The sequence below is a fragment of the Sarcophilus harrisii genome, chromosome 2 (assembly GCF_902635505.1).
Source record: "Sarcophilus harrisii chromosome 2, mSarHar1.11, whole genome shotgun sequence".
Classification (NCBI taxonomy): Eukaryota; Metazoa; Chordata; class Mammalia; order Dasyuromorphia; family Dasyuridae; genus Sarcophilus; species Sarcophilus harrisii.
Window position 1 is genome coordinate 288,598,727 of NC_045427.1, and position 16,159 is coordinate 288,614,885.

The following is a 16,159-nucleotide window of genomic DNA, read 5'->3' on the forward strand; positions in this document are numbered from 1 at the left end:
TACATGTATATATATTCATATAAATACATACATATATATATATATATAATCACAAATTTAATTTTAAACAAGGGATGGAGACATTTTTTTGAAAAAGATCCTGTGTGGCATCATTGCATTATCCCAAATCAAATGCTTTTCCATAGTCAATAATCAATAAATATAGTGAAATTTTATATTCCCTTCATTTTTCCATTAAATTGTAACATGGTAAACATGCGGTCTATTGTTGAATATTGCTTTTGAAAGCTTGCTTGTTTTCTACTAATATTGGCATTTAGGAAATTCTCAATTCACATAGATGATTCTCATAACAATTTTGTATGGATGGGAAATTAAGCCTATAGGTCAGTAGTTATTGATGTTGATTTTTTTTGTATTAATAAGATTTTTTTTCTCCTGTATCTTTCCTTTTTCCAGATATCTTATATATTGATCTCTTTATGCCTTAATAATTTTGTTATCTCCAGCATGGTGACACTTTTTATAATCCTAACCCTTTCCTGACTCTTCCCTCTTTAATAGCATTTTAAAATTCTCTATGTAGTGGGAAGTGTGGCTTGCTCAGAGTGACTCTAACAGTAGCTCCCTAGAGAGAGATGCTGGCAAGTCTGCTTCCTGTTTCTGTGACAGTTATGATAATATGGACTAGAAGTGCTTTGAAGAGTTTGTGGAGCATCTATTGACATTCTCTAACTGGTTCTGGTCAATTAACCATGTGGTCAAAAGGAGGCTCTTTGGATTACAGGCAGCTAGATAGTACAGAAAATAGAGCCTTGAATCTGGAGTCACAAAAATCCAAGTTCAAATACAGCCACAGGCACTTATTAACTGTGTGACCTTGGGCAAAACACTTAACCACTACCTTAGTTTCCTCAACTGTGAAATGGGAATAATAATAATAATACCTACCTCTGAGAATCAAATGAGATAATATTTGTAAAGTTCTTAGCACAGTGCCAGCATATAACAGCTATTAGCTGGCATTTGTTTAGCACCTATTTTGTGTTATAATGTGAGGAAAGGAATAATGTGAGATGAGGCTGGAAATGAAAGATGGCACTTGGTCAATTTGAGGAGATAGCGCAAACACTCTTTCTTCTATCAAATGAAGGTTATGCACTCATAATAACCTTTAAAATGAAGGCTTTAGTTGTAGAGGCATTCAAAATAGCTCTGTTAGCTTCAGTCACTTGTTCTTTGCCTTTCGTATTTTGGGTTTGCATGGCAAACAGTGAAGGGAGTTAAAGGAGCCTTATGAGTTTTATACTTCTAAAGGGTGTTCCAACATTCCAGTATTCCAGAATTTGGGTTTGTAGCTGGCACAGCATCAATGCCCCCAAAAGCCATGAGTGATGAGTATCTGAGAAAAGGACTCATGAGAAAGTGAATCTGCCTTTGATGGTGAACTTGGATTCTATGTAGGAATTAAGCTAAGTTGATCAGACTCTCCTTAATGCCCAAAGTGGAGGGAAGAATATATTCCTGAGGTACTGGGCAAAGCGTTTGTACTTTGTTTTTGCTTTATCTTTGAATTAAAACAGGGGAAAAACATAACGAAAGACCCCTCACCTCTATCAGAAACCTTGAATACTAGCTCTTAAGACATAGAAATATTTGTTGAAAGACTTATGACAGATAAAATAGAAACAGCTGGTGGCTCATTGGATAGAGCACTGGACCTCGAATTAGGAAGACCTGAGTTCAATCTTAACTTCTGATTGCCTGACAAAATGGATCCCCTGGAAAAAGAAATCGCAAACTACTCCAGTATCTTTGTCTGAAATAGATTCACAAAGGATTGGACAGGACTGAAATAACTGAACAAGAATAGAGGGATTCATAGCTCTCCATCGTTTGTGATGCAAAAGATAACAAGATTAATTAGAGATTAAGTTGTATTCCCCTAAATGACTATCCTTTTATAGGATGATCAAAGACCTTAACCAAATCTAATTTAGATGTCAAGAAATGCATTCTTTCCCTCTTTACACTCTCCAAATGTATCCCCTTTCTGCTTCAGAGCAAGGAAGGGATGAAAGGGGGTGAGGGGTCAGGAACTTAAAAGTGATAAGTTAAAACAGGGAAGATGCCTGTTACTTTTCTATACCTTTTAATGACATTTAGTGTTTTTGTGGAAAGCAGCATGTTTTTTCCCCAATTTAGAGTTTAATGTCATTTGAGGGGAATAGAATCACCTTCCCCATTTAAAGGGAGGCTTCTGTGGTCACCCCCTAGTGTGTTAGAAAAACTGTTATATGAGCAAGACTCTCAAATCATTTTGTTGTTTTTCCCAAAAACCTATTAAATGAGTTTCCATCTTAATGACTTAGCTTTATGGTGGCTGACACATTCCTTATATATCTTGAAGTCAAAGTCAGCTGGTTTGAAAATTTCCATCTATCATTCCTGTATTGATCCTAGCACTCAGTAAGAAGGCTTCTAGCATAGTAACAATGCATAAAATCTAATCTCAATGATCTGCCCTCAGCTATATCACCTTTCTAAGTTGGGTTTGGGTTTTAGATTTTAAGGCTGATTTAAACTACCAATTCTTTTCTCCTTTGAGTCTAGTTTCCCTAATACTTAAGGTCAAAAGCACAAGGAAGACTTGCTTATCTTTTTCACTGATTTTTGCACAAAGGGCAGCCAATGGGTTGAGTGCCAAACTGAGCAACCCTAACAAAAGAAAATGATGTTAATTGCTGTGTGTATATGCTAAGGAGTGCTTCTGACTCACATCTCTGCACTTGTCATCTACCACTGGAAGAAGCTGATTGTGGCATCCACAGCAGTGTTCATAATCATTCATTTCAAACCTGTCTATTTACTCCAAGAATCTAATTCCAACTGTATTCATTTGTAAAATATCAGAGCCTTCAGATGAATCATGGCAAATTGATGGGCCCTATTTACGTAGACTCCTTGATTAATTCATCGAAATGTCTGATCAAAGGCTATCATTAAACAATCAATTATCTGCCAGGTTTTAATTTGAACTGTTGGCTTCCTTTTATAATTGTGTAGTTGTATTATTTTAATTTTCTACTTGACTCCTTCTCCATCTCCTTTTTCTCCTCCTCCTCCTCCTTTTCCTCTGTTTTTTCCTCTTGCTCCTTCCTCTTCTGCTCTTTTTTCCTTTTCTTTCTTCTTCACGTGATACATGTTGAATAGTATGCCTATGTTGGTTAAAGCTAGAAAAAGCCATCTAGTCAAATGCTTACATTTGAACGTGTCTTCAATAAGATTAAAACTCCTGCTAAATAATGAAGGGAATGGACTGCCAATTCATTATGCTTTGTGCTCTGCTGGTTTGGGTTCAGATTCCATCCTTATCCAATTTTAGAATATTTGTAGTCTTAGGGCAACTTGATGATGCATTAGATAGGGTGTTCAATTTGAAGTTGGGAAATCTTGAATTCAATTCCTGTTTCAGATTAGCTGTTTGATCCAGGGAAAGGTACTTAATCCTCTTACTCTTAGTTCACTTTTACCTATAAAATGAGGGTTTTGGATTCCAAAGTCCCTTTCAGCTTCTTTATGATTCTATGAATCTCAGATTCCCTGAATTCTAGTTTAGTGCTCTTTCTACTATGCAGTCCTGGAAGTGAAAAGTTCATTGGAATCCCTGTTTTATTTATTATGTTCCTACTGTCTCATGAACACTATGCGAGGTGATGAGGAAGATACAAAATTTAGAAATCATGGAATTTACAATCTAGGAATTTAAGAAACTTCATACTAAATAGCTATGATACATATAATATGATACCATGTCATTCTCAGAAAACAAAATGTTTTCCTAAGTATAAAGGGGAATTCTGGGGAAGAGAATTAGAAAAGTCTCCATGTAAAAGATGGTATTTTGAGTTGGACCAGCTTTAAAATAATAGTATGAATTCAGCAAGGATCATAGGATTATGTAGATTAAAAGATGGAAAAGATCTCAGTAATCATATAGTCTCCTTCCCTGAGAAAAGTGAGACTCATAGAGAGGTTAAATGAAGGTTACCCAAGTAGTAAGTGTCCAAAGGTGACCTTGAGGATTCTTGTGAGGCTGCTAAGAAGTAGAATTAAAGGGAACTCTGGTCCTGCACTTTTTCTGCCTCACCATATTGCCTCCACCGAGAGCATTCCAGTTAGAGAGAATAGCATGTGCAAAAGCATAGAATTGGGGGAGTGTAGGGTGTCATCAGTCAAGAGAACAAAAATATAATTTGGCAAATTGTGTGTGTAAAGAGAGGAATAATGTGAGACGAGACTGAAATGAAAGATGCCTCTTGGGCAACTTGAAGAGATAGTACAAACATTCCATTTCTTCCCTCAATCCAAGGTTATGCATTCATAATAACCTTTAAAGGGAAATGTTTCAAAAGGCTAAAAATGGCAAGTGTATAAGGGCTTCCCAGGATAGGAGGCTATAATACACTTTGAAATTTAATGAGCACCTAGAGTGCCCTCTGCTGGGATAAGGTATCAGAGTCTTTAAATTGGTAGTACCTGGGCAGAAGCTCTTGTTCTATTATTTTTCTCAGTCTCCAAATTGAACCATTTTGTGGTTGTGTGTATAATTGAAAACTTGTTTTTCTGGACTGGGAGGGGATGAAAGAGAAACAAGTCACATGGTTTTGTTAAGGTCTCACTGCATTGCACCAACATCCATAAGTTAATTAATACAAGGGAAACCATTCAGAAGACGGGGTTTGCATTCTGTTCATAGGGTGATTGCTTATATGTTCTGTTTACAATAGGGCAGCTTGCTATTTGCAATCGTCATTTGCCCAAGGTAGTAATCTAAAAGCAGCATGCAATACATATCAGGGAACTATTCTGAAGAAATTTGCTCCTAGGCAAGGCTGATGTATTTGTATTGACTTCACTAAAACCAATTGCAAATCTGTGTTACAATGTTAGTTTTTTTCTTTTAAAGTCATGTATGAAAAAATTCAAATTATCATAGAAAAGAGGTATTTATTCTCCAGATTCAGGATGTCTTGAAAGATAAGAAGGTGGGATGGGGAACAACAGGGATGACATTAGCCATCCTTTAAGGACCAATTCAAATCTTTCCTCTTCCATAAGCTTTTTCTGGGACTCTATCTGAAAGAAATTTCTCCTTTCTTTGAACTTCCATGGGATTTGTATTCCTTTACCTACTTAATACATTACACTTATCTGTTTATATTTCTATCTTTTCTAGCAGAATATAAAGTCTCTAAGGGTCGGAACTGTTTCTGCCTTCTCCCTGCCTTGTTTCCTCAGTACTTAAACCTGCACATATCAAGTGCTTATTAAATATAAGGCATTCCAAAAGTCTTAGTGCAGTTTTAAACTTCTAAAGTCTGCTGGATTGGGTATTTTAATTTGTATTATACTGTGCTTACTCATGATTCTTAATAGATTATAAGCACCTTGAGGGAAGTTTTATTTATGTTTTCATTGACCTCACCATCTGGCTAGATCAAAAAGCTTAATTAACTAAAAGTGAGGTGATAAGAAGAGGTACAGCAATAAACAAGTATGTAGCTGAGCTCATTGTCATTACTAGGCTTCACCATTTGAGTCATCCCTTCATTATTTGAGACTATATCTTTGAATAACACTTCTAGAAAAGGGAATCCAAGAAAGATGGAGATTTGAGACTAATAAGAGAGAATAATGCATTTTTTTCTATTTTATTTTTGAAGCCCAAAGGATTCTAGTGTTTAGATCTGGTCTTGGAGATTCCTTTGATGCTGATAACATTTGTAGATGGACAGGGGAAAATTCCCTTGAAAAGAAAATATTGTTATATTAGCTAGTGATTACCCCTTCCCATCCCATTTATATATATATATACACAATCAGATGGCAAATTCTCCACTTTCACCAATGACAACTAGATTGGTCTATACCTCATCACTTTTATAGTAATATGTCAGACTGCAATTTGTCCTTTTGTGACTTCTTTCACCCTTGTAGACTGTCCGTTATCAATCAATCAATTAATGAGCATTTAATATGTGCTGATTTTGTGCCAGTTACTGTTTTAGGCTCTGCAGATACAATTACAGAAAATGAGACAGTCTGTCTCTGCCCTTAAAGAACTTATGTTCTGCTAGGGAGTGATAAAACCTTCACAGGTAAAGAAATATTGGATGTATGCAAAAAAAAATCTAGTGACTTGGGTGGGGATATTAAAAACTGAAGGAATCAGAAAAGGCAATCAGGACAATTTAACCAGTGCAAAGATGATGGGGAATAAATAGTAGCTATCTGGAACAATGGTAGAGCCAGATTGTGAAAGGTTTAAATACCAAACAGAAGAGTTTGTATTATTAACAAAGGAAATTAGGAGCCAATGAAAGATTTTGAGCAAAGGAGTCACTCCATCAGAATTGCAGTTTAGGAAAATCAAGAAGACCAATAATTAGAAAATGAATTGAAAAAGAGAACTGAAATTGAAAAATTACATGCAGAGAGACATGTAATTTTCTTGAAGGTACAGACTGTTTCATTTTTGTTCATTTTATTCTTTGGGCCTTGCATGTAGTAGGTACTTTAACTGAATTGCTATAAAGTACTTGACCGATATTTATTGGTGGATTGATTGATTCAATTGAACACAAAAGGGGAGCTTTAGACTAAAGCAGCAGTGGTATCAGGACCCAATTACACTCTTAAAAATATGTTCTCCAAAGAGCCTTTTTTTATGTAAGTTATATCTATGGATATTTACCATGGTAGAAATTAAAATTGATACATTTAAACATATTTGCTTACTAATTAGTGTAAAATTTAATAAACCTATCATATGTTAACAAAACATTTAAAAAAAAAAGTAACCATATTTCTTAAAAGAAAAATAATGAGAAAAGTGCATTGTTTCACTTCTCTTTTTTTGTTGCAAATTTCTTTAATTCCTGGTTTAATAGAAGACAGCTTGATTCTCATATCTGCTTCTGCATTTGATTTCTTGTGATGTATTGTCTTTGCTCGACAGATATGAAGAAATCCCATTCTGGTACAAATATGTAATTGGAAAAGGGAGTGGTATTTTACCAGTCAAACAACATCCTATGTATTATTATGAAAATAGTTTCAGCCTTGTGGTCCTCCTGAAAGGTTTTCAGGGACTCCAGGAATCTCAGAAGTACATTTAAAGTACTAACAAGAGAATGGATGATGAGGTTAGACTCATGTCAATGGAGAGATTTTTTTCATATTATTAGTTCTGTACACCATGAAATCACAAATGAAGACAAAACCAAACCAAAATAAACACAACAAAGAAATGAGTTTGCTCATATATAAAAGAAAGTTTTTACTCTCTTCTTCTATGCTTGTTTTTATTCTAGTTTTTCTCCCAGTTTGATGTGATATGAATATTTGTATTGAGATTGTTACCATCTTTCCTTGATCTGTTTATTCAGCATATCTGGCACATTCTGCTGGTTTTTATCGAGTATGCAGTCCCAAGGTAACAATGGGAATGTCTTCATTATTAACATAATAAGAAGGAGGCAGCCAACTTGTAGAAATTGTGTCTGCATATTTCTGGAACCTGCCTTGTGTTATCTGCCTTCTGCTAATTAGACTCCAACTATCAATAGCAGAGATTCTAAGAGGGAAAAGAATCACGGGATTATAGTAACATTTTATGACATCCACTAAGGGGTCTACTTAGCTTTCTCAATTGAGATTTCTCCTGAGATACAGGGTAAAGAAAAACTATCAAAACTCCCCAAAACCTAGGAGACAAAAAAATGTGCCACAAAGCTTCCATATGCTATTTTGTAGTGTATATGCCAGACCAACAGATGTGCACTTCTGGTAGGTGATTATACCTCCCTGAATCCTACTTGTAGCTCTCACCCATGCACAAGATAATCATTCACTTGTTGAAAGTGTCTTTTAAAAAATCAGCGTGGAAGTTAAAGGGAATAATCTAACTGGGGGTTGTGATCCTATCATAGCACTCTGTGACTTATTCTTCCCAGATATTCCTCTTTTTACTAAGGAATAATAGTCTGTGATTCTCTAGGCTATTGAAGGACTCTTGAATTGTTTCTGGAGGCAGAGAAATAGATGTCCCTGCAGAAAAATCTTCACGTCAAAGTACCAGGATCTGAAAGTCTTCCATTATGCCCTTTCCTCTAACCCTCTTGTCTGGTCATTTTCCTACTTAATATTCAAGTCAGATCCCTACCCCTTCCTCAGTCCTTGAAGTTGGACATCCTTTTCAGTGATTCATAGCACAGTAGAGCTAAAAAATAACAGAGGTCAAGGTCCCATTATGCACTTCATCCCTAACCTTGCCCTATCCCACAGTCTGGAACATCATATTCTTTTCCAGGCAAGTCATTTATTGTGTCTTAGTTCAAAGTTTCCATTTAGGTATGAGAGTTAGGGAATAGGGTGGAATTACTCAAGAACTCTGAGTTGAGATGATGGTGCAAGGGAACATTTTGGAAGCACTATTCTCCGCCCCTGGCTATGGAATAGAATGAGAGAAAAGGGAATCTCAGATACTCAATTTAACAAACATAACAATAACTAGCATTTTTTTATGGCAAAATTTGATTTGTAGAGGACTTTGAACATATTTCATTTAATCAGTGCTGGGAGTTCGATGCTATTATTTTACTAATTTTATATTGTGGCAGTAAGAGCTGATTTCTTGCTAGTAAATATCTGAAGAATCTGATTTCTTGCTAGTAAGTGTTTGAAATTAGATTCAAACTTGAGTCACTCTTATAGAACTTCAAGTCCAGCTCAATGTATTGTACTACCAAACATCTAGCAATTACTGGTTTAGGACTTCTGTTTTCATAATATTGAAGTAGCTGACTTCAATCTGGGCTGTTAGGGAGCTTGCAGTGTAGGTGATGTATACATGTGTGTATGAGGGTGTGATGGGACGGGGGCAGGGGAAGAAGTGCTATATCATCTTTCAAAGATTAGCTCAAATACCACCTTCCACCTTCCCTAATCTCCCTATCTATAAAATGAACTTTGCTTCCATGAAACTCCCAGAACATTATGTAGCGTTTTAGTTGCTTTTATGTTTATCTATATCCTCTTTTAGATTGTAACCTCCTTGGGACCAGGGATGAAGGTCTTATTTATCTTTGAATATCCCCCACAGCTAAAGTGCCTTGAATAAAGTAGGTGCTTAATAAATGTTTATTGAACTAATGATCTGGTGCCCCCCAGAGATATGTGAAGACTTTCATTTTTCTCTCAGGGCTCATTGGATCCTGGGGTCTACTTTGGATTGTTGCTATTTTATTAAACATCACACACAGGGAGCGGGGTATGTGAGTATGAAAAAAAAAAAGGTGATTGACATTTGATTTCATTTTTCCTTTTTGGTCCTGATTTATGATTTCATTAAAATAGGGAATAATCAATGAAGAAAGTCTTCCTTCCAAAGCAGATCAGCAACTATTCTGCAACTTAGAGACTCAGAAAATTGCCTCAGGCCACTTAGAGATGCATTGACTTTCCTTGGGTCATAAGGCCAGTATTTGTCAAGGCAGGACCTGTTCCCATTCTCCTTTACTCTGAGACAACCTCTATTGACTACATCATGTTGCCTCTCATTCCTAGGCAAAGGAAAAATATTAAGTAAGACATAGGGTACATTGGACAGGGACAGAGGCCTTGGGTTCAGATCCCAGCTTTGCCTCTTGGCTATATGTGTGACTTTGCACAAGTCACTTCATTTATCTGTGTTTCAGGTGTCTCTGGATTAGACTAGAAAAACTAGGAAGCCCCTTCTAGTTCTGGGGTCTTATGGATCCCAACTATGGATCCTGAATGAGACTAGTCCTGATGAAAAGCTTGGGACTGATTCCCACGGAGCACTCCTTAGTCCTCTGGTTGGGGATGTGGGAAGCAGTACTGCACAAAGGGGAGAAAGTTTGTCTTTCAGTCTTCACTGCCCTGGTAATTTGCAACTGTGAAAAAAGCAACTGAAGAGCCTCCATGCTCTTACAAATACTATGTGAATCCCAGGGTTAAAATAGTTTCTCTGACAAGCTGGGATGAATGTTTGGTTTCCGAGCACAGTAGCGTGTAAGGCATCGGCAATGATAAAAGGCTCTATTTCCGACAACAAGCAGTGGAATGGAAAACCAGAAAGGAAAGGAAAGAAAGCGAGCATCATAAAGGAGGCAGTATAGCATACCTGGTTCACTAATGTAAAGCCATGTGCCTATGCTGTGAACTCAAAGGTTGTACAGAGAGCCAGAGTTTTCTTTCCATTTCCTCCTGAACATGACTATAATCATTGTTTGGCTTCTATTTATGGGCTGAATCTCCGACTGCCTCAGCCTCCCGTTGGGGACAGGGAGGTAACTTTTTATTTCCTCTCTTGATGAACTGGTTGTGTAGTTGGCAAGGTAAACAGGGGCTTCCCAGCCTGACATTAAGAGTGGAAGGCTAAGGAGAAGTGGAGATGGTTCAGAGAGCCACAGTGGGAGTGCAGCAGCTGCCATGCTGACAGGTCTATTCAGGGACAAAAATAATAGCTGTAGCTGGGACAAAGAAAATAATAACAATCATTTTAGGACTGAGGTATACTGTTGGATTTTCTACCCTTTGGCCTATCTTTGGCTCGCTGAAGAGGGTTCATTTGGTGGGAACAGGTGACTATTTCGAGCATCCTGCAGTTGCAAAGAGTGGAGGGCAAGGTAATTGACAGGTATGGCCTTGAAGCCTGCCCATCTTTTATCTTTATTTTAGAGGTCTTGTGTTCTTAAAAAAAGAAAAGGGGTGGTGGGGGAGAGAAACCTTTCAGTTCTGACAGGTATTTCCTTTGCTTTGCACAGGCTTCCATTCCAATGAGGTCATATTTAAAAAACATTAGACTCAATAGCAAGACAAAGACCACAGCAAATAGAAATTAATGCTTGCTTAAGAATAATAGAGAAAGTGGATGATTTCCATGATTTGCTTGTAACTCTGGTGCCGCTTCCAAACCTGACATTAATGGTGACACGGCTGATTGTCTTCACAACAACATTTGAAAATACAGTATAATTAATGTTTGCACATTTGGTTAGATCTGACATTTGAAGCACAACTTAAGGACGATATTATTTATGGAGGATAATGAATAAAGCAAGGATGGAAAGGTGTGCCATTCAGCTTAATGAAATAGTCATGAATGTTTATTTGTGAGCATGTAAAAACACTCTACAGCAATCCCTTTGTGCTCAGGGAGCCTGCCTTGGCTCCCACACTAAGCAGGGCTGTTGTGAGAGCATCTGGATGAGGCTTCAGAAGCACACCTGGGAAAGCTTGGGAAAAGAGGGGCTGATGATCCAGCTGGTGACACACTGGACCCACACTAAGCCAAATGCCCTGCAGGACTCTCAGAGCAAGTGGCAGCTGGCAGGATCTCTTTTTAGGACAAGTGTCAAACCAATGACTTAGGACAAATCCCTCCTGTTGCTGCCCTCCCCCAAATACTTAAAAAAAACATTCTTTAGTCTGATTAATCAGATCTAGTCTCTAGACATTTTTCTGTTTTGTCTGGCTGAAGTGGCTTCTCCTTCCTGTTCTTTTTTTTGAAGTATTCTGGAACAGTCATATTTCAGACTCATAAATGGGTAGCAGGATTGGGTGCTCTAATTTCTATTAGGCATAGGCTCATGAAATATGGTATAATGGAAATGGTACTAATTGGATGCCAGAAGCCCTAGTTTTGAATCTTATTGCTTATTGCTCACTGGACAAGTTACTCCTTCATTCACCCATTCATCTATCTATCTATCTACCTACCTATCTATCTATCTATCTATCATAACAAAGTTTAAGAAGTATTGGAAAGGCAGGGACTTGTTAGGCATTATTGGGGGGGGGGCATGTCACTGTACTATAGACAGCTTTACTGACCTCAACCCTTCAATATATTACTCTGGGATCTATTGTTATTCTGCCATGAATCACTGTATCAATATCATAGCTCTGGTTTTTATTATCACTTTGCTAGGACCAAGAAAAATTACTCTTTCACGTGTGATCCAATCCAAAACCAAAATTTCACATACTTCTTTCTTCTTTAGGATCTAGCTAGAATCTAAATCTCACATTCTGTACTCAAACCAAGACCAACCTTTCACACCCACTTGGCCCCCTCACTTATAGCCCCAAAGTTCCAAGCCCCTCACATTTTGGACTAGAGTTTTCAACACCAAGACTTCAAGGACCCATTTGGGGACCAATGAATCAGAAAAAAAAATTCTTGACAGCATCTCACCTTTATGAAGGCCACTGAAAACACATTTGATCTTTCTTCTTCCCTACTGCTTAAAACAGAATTGATTCTATCCTCTGCCTTTGCCATTCCCAAGGCTTCTTGATAATGAATGTTGGCCAATAGGTATTAGAGTATCATCCCATGACTAACAAACTTCTACTTCTTCCTCTCACAATCCAGATACTACAGCGTCCTTGCCCATCCAAGGGAAAACTATCTCCCTCCTCCTAACAACTTTTAGTGTTACCACTTCCCAATCTCCCATTCCCAGTCACTTCAATCCTTCCTCTCCAATTCAGTTCTTCATGGCCCTTCCATTGTGCCCTCTAGAACTACTAGAACCGCATTCTATATCCTCTCTAATCCTCATCTTTAGAAAAGCTTAGATTTTTTCTTTCATACTCTTTCTATTTTTTCCGAGGGAGCACTAACAGATTCTTTATTGTCTTTTCTAGGAGACAGTATAGCCCTGCCCATCCTCTTCAGTACTGGATGCATCTTCTGTTATGTTGCTTGACATACTAGACCAAGAGGAGGAATAGGAATACCCTTTTATCTCCTCTGCCATTTCCATACTCTCTCTCTGTTACTATCACTTAACCTCGTCTTCTTTGAAATTCAACCTATATAGGTCCTACTTACTGTTTCCTGAGAACTTTTAGGTAATTCTCCCTACTTTCTTAATGGACAGAACAGGGTTCATAGCCCAGAGTCTTCTTCTCTACCCTTACCCCTGTTTTCAGATTAGGGAACTTCAAAATTCACATTACTGTTCTCTCAAATATTATGGAAGACAAGATTTTATCAACTTCTTCAATTCCTATGATCTTCATCTTCATGTCACTTTAGTTAATAATGTCAGTCAATGTAAACAAACACTTATTAAGCACTTCATGTTCCAGGCAAGGTGTAGAATGTGTTCAGGGAAGACTAGTAGTACCCTTGAGTGAGGGCTGTTGAGCTATGTTCAGGGGTGCTCTCCATCTTTCACATCTACCTGATACACCTAGCTCTCACCTATGATTTCAAGAAGCTATAGCATGTATGATGTCCACACCTCTGTAAACTATTTTAACAGATTAAACAAGATTGAGGGTAAACAGTGGTTCTGAAATAGTTGGTGAGTTAGGGGAGCATCTACTTCAAGCATATGGTGAAATAGGCAGATCAGAACAATTTGTTCCAATGGCTAAAGCAGCTATCCTAGAGTCCTTTGAGCTTGGTTAGACACTGAAGATACCAAAGTCATTTCCTGCATCCTGAGCCATCACCAATCATCTTGACTCAGTCTCACCACTGTACAAGGATTACTCTGGAAGGGAGAGTGAGGCTCTGCTTCCTTTCAATCCAATTTTTGCTTGAATCAAAAGATGTGCTAGACACTGTGCTAAATGTAGGGATACAATAAGAAGCAGAAGATATCCTTACCCTTAAGGAGCTTACAATCTGTTGGGGGAGACAGCATATAAACAAAGACAGGAAGCTATATACAAGATAAATAGGAAATATCAGAAGGAAGATCTAGAAGTAAAAGAAGTTGGTAAAAGCTTCCGTAAAAAGAGAAATTTTAGTTAGTACTTAAAGGAAGCCAGGGAGGTCAGTAGATAAAATAGAGTATTCAACTTGACTTCTTTGCAACAGGTGATACTGTTAATCACTCACCATTTTGTATACTCTTGCCTCTTCTGGGTTTTCATGATCTTAATCTCTTTTGATTCTACTCATAATATTTTGTCTGCTCTTTCTCAGTTTCCTGTTCTAGATCATTATCCACATCCTATCCAATAATTGTGAGGGCCCACCAAAGGCCTGTGCTGGGTCCTCTCCTCTTCATTTGCTATACCCTTTCTCTTCATAAGTTCATTAACTCTCATAGTTTCAATTGTAATCTCTTGATAACTTCCCAAAATTCAAATGTAGCTTCAGTGTTCCTGATGAGCTCCATTCCTTCATGATCAACTTGATATTGGATAGCTCTCATTATATGTAGATACAATTATCTTAAAGTAAAAATGTCCAGAATAGTACTAATTATCTTTCCATTAAAAAAGATGCAGTCAGTGATTGTCAGAATTGGGTTTACACTATGGATAGTAACAGATTCTGATGACTAAAGAAGTTTAAAAAAAAGACAGATTTAATTTGATTTTTGTATTTTACCAGTTTGGGCAGATGTATCAGGCATCTTCATAGTTCTTGGTGCTTTTCAATGGCTTATGAAGGTAGTCAAGTTTGAAAACATTAGTTTACCTGGATGACCTCATTCTTTTTGAAAAGACATGGAAGAACTTGAGAGAAGCCTATTAAAAGGGTTGGATTGATTAGGTGAAGCTATCTGAAACTGCCAGTGGATAAGTGTTGATTTACAGAGCCTCTGGCAACTATATGAGTCAAAGTACACCTTGCCAAGCAGTGAACAGTGACTCAGAAAAAATAATGGTGCTTATTACATTACTCTGTTGAAAGAATTTTTGAATATTAAGATCTTTTCAAGAAATGGAGTTAATTAATATATATATTTGTAAAGCACTATGCTGCTATTTCTAAATTACTCAATGATCTCACTTTTTGGGAAAAACCAGAAGCAGAAAGACAAGAAAGGTCAGTTTGTCCTAAACTCTCAGAAAAAAAAAATCACAAAGAACTTAGAAATCATGAGAAAGAGAAATGTGAAGAAGCTTTTAAAGTCTTGGCCAGCTGCCTCATATATGCACAAATGATGACTTTTTCAGACTTGAGCAAGTTCTTTGTGCTATATGCTAATGAAGAGCAGGTGTGGCAGTCATTCCCTACTAATAGAATGGTGGTCAGCAGAACCCTATTGCATTTACTAGTAGAGGATTTATTGATGGTGGATTTCATACCTTGTTTACAAATTTGAATTTTTGGCTTTGGAGTGGCCTGAGTTCACTGAATTCAAAGACATATATATATGTATATATATATATTTATGTATATGTATATGTATAACTGAATTTGTTGTTATGGATAAAATTCTATTGATTTATTTTTAAAATTCTATTCTATTGACTTAAATTTTGAATGATTACAGATAGAAGAGCCAAAGACCATAAGTAGCTCTTAATTACTATGAGCTTAATATATACTAACAGCAAAAGTTTAATATTGATTTAGATACTCTTCCCTGAAGGCCAGGAGGAGCTGAGTTGTATTCAAATAAAAATACTGTTGAGAGTTTCTGTCAGAAGGTGGGGTGCCCTTTTATACAAACTTTGTTACATCAAACTATTTGCCTTTGCCTTAGTTGTTCTTGAATGGCTGATGACATTAGGAAAACTGCAATAAAAATTTAAGTGCAATGATAAGCTAAGAAAAAAGAGAATGACTTTTTTGGGTTCAAATTTTATTCCCTATAGGGCATTTTATTATTAAAACAGTGGGAGAAATTGGATCTAAGCAATGGAATTCTGTATTAGATTATAATTTACAAGACACATTGTACCTGGAAGCAGTTGATGCTGACCTTGATATATTGTCCTATAGCCTTTAAGGCATTACTTAATGACTAATAACAATAGCTAGCATTTACAATAATACTTTGATTTACAAAGTACTTAACAAAAATATCTCAGTTGACTCACACAATAACTCTAGGGGGGAGACAGATGCTATTAATCATCCCAGTTTGATTTACAAATGAGGAAAATGAGGCAGTCAGCAAAGCTAAATATCTAAAACCATATTTGATTTCAGGTCTTCCTGACTTTAGATGCAACCTTCTATCCACTGTATTACTTAGCTTCTCCCATTTTTTTTTTTTTTTTGCTAATGTGGTTCAAGTGAAGACACTAAAGCTTGGTATCATCACTAGTCCCAAATGAAAGCAGAGGTCTATAAGAAGTGTGAGATGTGCTTGATTTATAAAAAGAAAACTATCAAATTATGCTGCAT